At 41.4% G+C, this 6,000-nt stretch overlaps 1 protein-coding gene across 1 annotated transcript in view; it reads right to left on the bottom strand.

The window, feature by feature from the left end:
• The window catches only part of oxtra (oxytocin receptor a), a 460,437-nt gene that overhangs the window by 451,337 nt on the left and 3,100 nt on the right, over positions 1 to 6,000 (bottom strand). The window lies entirely within an intron of this gene.

Raw genomic sequence — 6,000 nt, forward strand, 5'->3', positions numbered from 1 at the left:
GTTCCTCTTTGTATGCTCTGTCAATTCCCCTTAATATCTTGAAACATCAAACAAATCACTCCTTAATCTCCTAAATACCAGGCAAGGTAACACTAATTTGTGTAACCTCTCTTCCTAATCTAACCATTGGATTTCAGGTATCATTGTGTTAAATCTATACTGCTTTCTCTCCAGGATCAAAATATCATTTATAAATTGTGGATCCCAGAGCTGTTTATAATCCTTCTGGTGTGGTCTAATCAAGACTATGTATGAAATATGACTCATACTCCCTTTTCCAGTCCTCTTTTTGATTACTTTATGTACCCATTCATGACCATTCAATTACCTATATGTCAAGGCTGCATTTCACTTGCAATCTTAATTGTTTTCAGCCTTTCAACATTTAAAAGCATCTCACTCTATTCATTAAGTTTGACTTCATCACATCCACTTGGTCATCCATTGCATTTCTTTTCTTTTGGCACATCATGTTCTTGTCCCTTACAGGTATAACTGATCTTGCATCTCAGCAAATTATCTTTTGAACACCTCCTATTGATCTTTTGTCATTTTACCCATTAACAGATTTGCTCATTTTACTGTCTCTGTCTAATTCTTTTGAAGTCAGCTTCAGCTAAATCCAGCATCTGTTATTGTTTGGCATTTCCCCCTTTTTAAACATTATATTGAACTTGATCACATTGTGATTACCACTAGAAGATTGCTCACACACAGGCTATTGTCTAAATCTGACCTATTAGTTATGACTTACTATGAAATCAAAATATGTTAGGCCTCCATGTCAGTCCTAGGACATACTGTTGCAGAAAACCATCACACTATACTCATTGCAACAATTCATTATCATCCTGATATATCCTATTTATCTCCATCTACATAAAAGTTAAATTAATCCATTATTCCTATTTCAAGACTCCCCCCAACCCCTGGGGAAGCGACAGGCACCGGAGGACCTTCTGGAGGAGCGGAATGAACGTGCCCATTTTTAACCACTGCAGAGAAGAAGCTTGCAGCATCAGCCAAACTCAACTCAAAAGGAGAGCTGCATTTGCAATGAGCTGCTCTCTGTATAATAATCCGATATCCATGTGTTTAATTAGGCAGCAAAAGATTTTCCGAGATTCGCAAGAGTTTTATTGTGCATCTACAGTTTAGCTCAAACACCAGTTTCCACAGGGATCCTTGCCCTGTCCAGAAGCCAATCCTCACTAGGTAAGGACCTTCACAAAAAAAAATGCAATGCAATGACCAAATCATCCATATCTCTGAACCTAATCATACCTCCCGGACATGGAGGGACTGTCTTATGGAGAGAGGTAGAGTCAGTTGGGCTTGTCCTTATTGACATTTAGACGAATGAGAGTCGACCTTATTGAAACATAGAAAAGTCTTAGGGGACTTGAAAAGGCAGATGCAGAAACATTGTTTTACCTTGTGGGAGAGTCTAGGACCAGAGGGCATCATCTCAGAACAAGGTTTAAGGCAGATGAGGAATGAATTTCTTCACTTAGAGCGTAGTGAATCTGTCTAATTCTTTACCGCAGAGAGTTGTTAAGGCTGGGTCATTAAGTATATACAAGGTAGAGACAGACAGATTTGTCAATCCTTAAGCGAATCAGGTGTTATGGGGAAAAGGCAAGCAAGTGGAGTTCAGGATTATCAGATCAGCCATGATTTCATCGAATGGCAGAGCAGACTTGATGGGCTGAATGGTCTGCTTCTGTTCCTACATATTATGGTCTTACTTTGCCTTTCCTCCTTGTCTAATCACTACATTTGTACAATCCATCATTTCACAGCTATTACCTGGTGGCTGATACCCCACTCCAACAATAGTCTTAAATTTTTTTCTAATTCTTAATTTGACCCATAAAATCTACATCATGTGATTTACTTTTTGTTATATCCTCTAATTTCAATGAAGTCATCTTCTCAGTAAATACTAGAACTACAGTTCTTCCTTTTTATCATTTCCGTTCTTATTCTTGCATCCTCTTTAACCTGGTATATTTTGTTTCCAGACTCAACAATTTTGCAGCCTTGACTTAATACTGGCTACCATGTCATACTATCCAAACTGAACTTGAATTAAACTATTCCAGTTTATTCAATTTGTTCTATGTTTGTGTATAAAGAATGCTTCTGAAGCAGGATCACTCGACTTGAAACGTTAACTGTTTCCCTCTCTATAGATGCCGCCAGATCTGCTGAGTTTTTTCAGCATTATCTGCGTTTGTTTCAGATCTCCAGGATCTGCAGCTCTTTGTTTTATTTTATTGTATAAAGAATGTTTATTTGGATCACACACCATAAGCTGTCCTTTGATTCTTATGTTTTATTCATTTGTTTTTTTCTGTCTCCTTGATTAATAACTTTACATCTTTTAATTTCCCCTTTATCTGTAGTATCTAAAAACCCAGTTTCTGTATGCTGTTTCCTTCAATTGTTTTGGAATGATTATAATGTTTATCCACCGTATTCCATCTGAACTCCACCCCACCCCCAACCCCACAACCACCCCCACCATTAACTAGTTTAAAGTCTCAGCAATTAACTTAATAGCCTTTTCTCTAGGACACTAGCCCCTGCTTGGTTCAGGTAGGACTCATGCTAACAGTATGACTCCCTCTCTTTTCCCAATTCCATCCTTTTCTGTCCCACATATTGTTCTTCCTCATCTGCTTATCCCTACGTCAATTTACAGTTACTTAACCATTATCAGGCTATCGAAGTAATATAACCAAATAACAGTCAATATGGCTAATGCACACATCAGAAAAATTAACAGAACAATATTAATGTGACATTTAATACAGTTGTTGTAAACCCTTCAATCTAATAATACTTGTAATTGTTATGACCAACATAAGCATTTCATATAACAATATAAAATAATTAATTTAATTGGTGCCAGTCTCCACTACTTTATTCATCTCCTATATCTGCTCACTTCTCTGAAATTTAACATAATTTCAGGTACTCAGTCTACCAAATGACCAAATGGAAGTGAAGTCGTTAATAGCTGAGATCAGTGCTTGGACTCCAGCTATTTACAACAAATATTCATGATTTAAATGAGTGAACTAACTGTTATATCTCCAAGTTAACAGACGACACAAAGCTGGATGGCATGGTGAGCTGAAAGGAGGATGCAGAGATGTTTCAATGGGATTTGGACAAAGTGAGTGGGAAAATACATGGCAGATGAAGTATAATATGGATAAATGTGGGGTTATCCAATTTGGTAGGAAAAATAGAAAAGCAGATTTTTATCTGAATGATTAGGAACAGAGGATGTGCAACAAGACCTGGGTCCACCAGTCACTTAAAGTAAACTTTCAGGTGCAGCGATGAAGAAGGCAAAAGACCTTCACTGCAATGTGATCCAAGTACAAAAGGTGATGTCACATGGTATCAGGGGTGAGCTTGCAAGATGGATACAGAATTGGCTTAGTCACAGGAGACAGAGAGTAGCAGAGAAAGTATGCTTTTCGGAATGGAGGGCTCAGTGCTGGGACCCCTGCTGTTCGTGATCTAAGTATATGATTTGGAGGAAAACGTAGCTGTCTTAATTAGTAAGTTTGCTGATGATAGAAAGATTGGTGGAGTTGCAGATAGTGAGGAGGACTGTCAGAGGAAACAGCAGGATATAGATTAGTTGGAGGCATGGGCAGAAAAATGGTAAATGCATTTCATTCCAGCCAAATGTGAGGTGATGCATTTTGGAAGTACGGGTGGCAATTATACAGTGAATGGCAGACCCTTAGAAGTATTGATATGCAGAGAGATCTGGGTGTGCAGGTCTACAGATCACAGAAGGTAGCAGCACAGGTAGATAGGTTGGAAAAATAAAGGCCTATGGCATGCTTGCCTTCATTGGAAGGGGCATTGAGTATAAAGATAGACAAGTTATGCTGCAGCTTTATAGAACTTTAGTTAGGCCACACTTGGAATATTGCATACAGTTCTGGTCACCACAATACGAGAAGGATGTGGATGCTTTGGAGAGGGTACAGAAAAGGTTTACTAGGATGTTGCCTGGTATGGGGAAATTTAGCTATGAAGAAAGGTTGGATAGACTGGGTTTGTTTTTACTGGAATGCAGGAGTTGAGGGGTGACCTGCTGGAAGTTTATAAAATTGTGAATGATGTAGTTAGAGTGGAAAGTATGAGGCTCTTTCCTATACTGGATGAGTCAATTACTAGGAGAGACAGGTTCAGTGTGTGAGGGGGAAGTCTAAAAGAGACAACACAGTGTGGAGCTGGAGGAACACAGCAGGCCAGGCAGCATCGGAGGAGCAGGAAAGTTGACATTTCGGGTCAGGATCCTGCAGTTCTTGCTATTTCTGCAAGTCTAAAAGAGATGTGCGAGGCAACATTTTCACAAAAAGAATGGTGAATGCCTGAAACTCGCAGCCAGAGGAGGTGGTGGAAGCAGACACAATAGCAGCTTTCAAGAAGCACCTCAATGAACACATGAATAGGAAGAGAATAGAGGGAAACAGATCCTGTAAGCGAAGACAATTTTAGTTTGGAAGGGCAAAATGTGTCGGCGCAGGCTTGAAGGGCCAAAGGGCCTGTTCCTGTGCTGTATTGTTCTTTGTTCTTGAACCAGGGATGTCCTGATGTAATTGTACAGGGCCTTGGTGAGACCACGCCTGAAGTATTATGTTCAGTTTTGGTTTCCTTATCTGAGGAAGGATGTTATGGCTATGGACAGAGTGCAACAAAAAGAAACAGACTGATTCCTGAGATGGCTGGACTGATGTACGAAGAAAAACCACATCAGTCAGCACTGCATTTACTGGAATTTAGAAGAATGAGGAAGTATCTCATGGGAACAAATAAAATTCTGAAAACAGGACTAGACAAGGGAAATTCAGGAAGGATATTCCAGATGGCTGGGGAGTCCAGAACCGAAGAACATCGGCCATTTAAGACTGAGATGAGGAGAAATATCTTCACCCAGAGGGTGGTGAGCGTGTGGAATTCTCTGCCACAGAGGCCAAAATATTGGAAGCGTTCAAGAAGGTTATAGATATGAGGGATAAAGGGATGAAAGGAGAAGGCGCGAGATATGAAAGTGGGTACAGGGTGGAATTGAATTGGATGATGACAGTAGAATGGGGGTGGGGGGAGACTGAGTTGGATGATGCAAGTGGGAAGGGGGCTAAGAGATTGAGTTCGATGATGAAAGTGGGAATGGGGGGGGTGGTGGTTGAGTTGGATGATGAGAGTGGAAACCTGGGGGAGAGGAATGATTGAGTTGATTGATGAAAATGGAAATGGGGCAAGTTTGAGTTGGATGATGAAAATGGGAACAGGTGTGAGAAGACTGAGTTGAATGATGAAAGTGGAAAGGGGGGAAGTTAGGGACTGAGTTGGATGATGCCAGTGGTTAGAGGGGAGATTGAGTTGGATGATGAAAATGGGAAGGGGGGAAGGTGGATGAGTTGAATAATGAGAGTGAGAATGGCGGGGGGGTGGGTTGGAGGGGAGATTGAGTTGGATGACAAAAGTGGGAACTGGGAGGGATAATTGAGTTGATTGATGAAAATGGGAACAGGGGAAGATTGAGTTGGATGATGAAAGTGGGAAGGGGTGGGGGATTGAGTTGGATGATGAAAGTGGGAAGGGGTGGGGGATTGAGTTGGATGATGAAAGTGGGAAGGGGTCTGGGGGATTGAGTTGGATGATGGAAGTGGGAAGGGGACGAGGTGTGGGGGCAGGGTGGGGAGATTGAGTTGGATGATGGAAGTGGGAAGGGTGGATTGAGTTGGATGATGGAAGTGGGAAGGGGAAGAGGTGTGGGGGGTTGAGTTGGATGATGGAAGTGGGAAGGGGAAGAGGTGTGGGGGTGGGGGGAATTGAGTTGGATGATGGAAGTGGGAAGGGTGGATTGAGTTGGATGATGGAAGTGGGAAGGGGAAGAGGTGTGGGGGTGGGGGGAATTGAGTTGGATGATGGAAGTGGGAAGGGTGGATTGAGTTGGATGAT

This window comes from Rhincodon typus, chromosome 16 (assembly GCF_021869965.1).
Source record: "Rhincodon typus isolate 14 chromosome 16, sRhiTyp1.1, whole genome shotgun sequence".
Taxonomy (NCBI): domain Eukaryota; kingdom Metazoa; phylum Chordata; class Chondrichthyes; order Orectolobiformes; family Rhincodontidae; genus Rhincodon; species Rhincodon typus.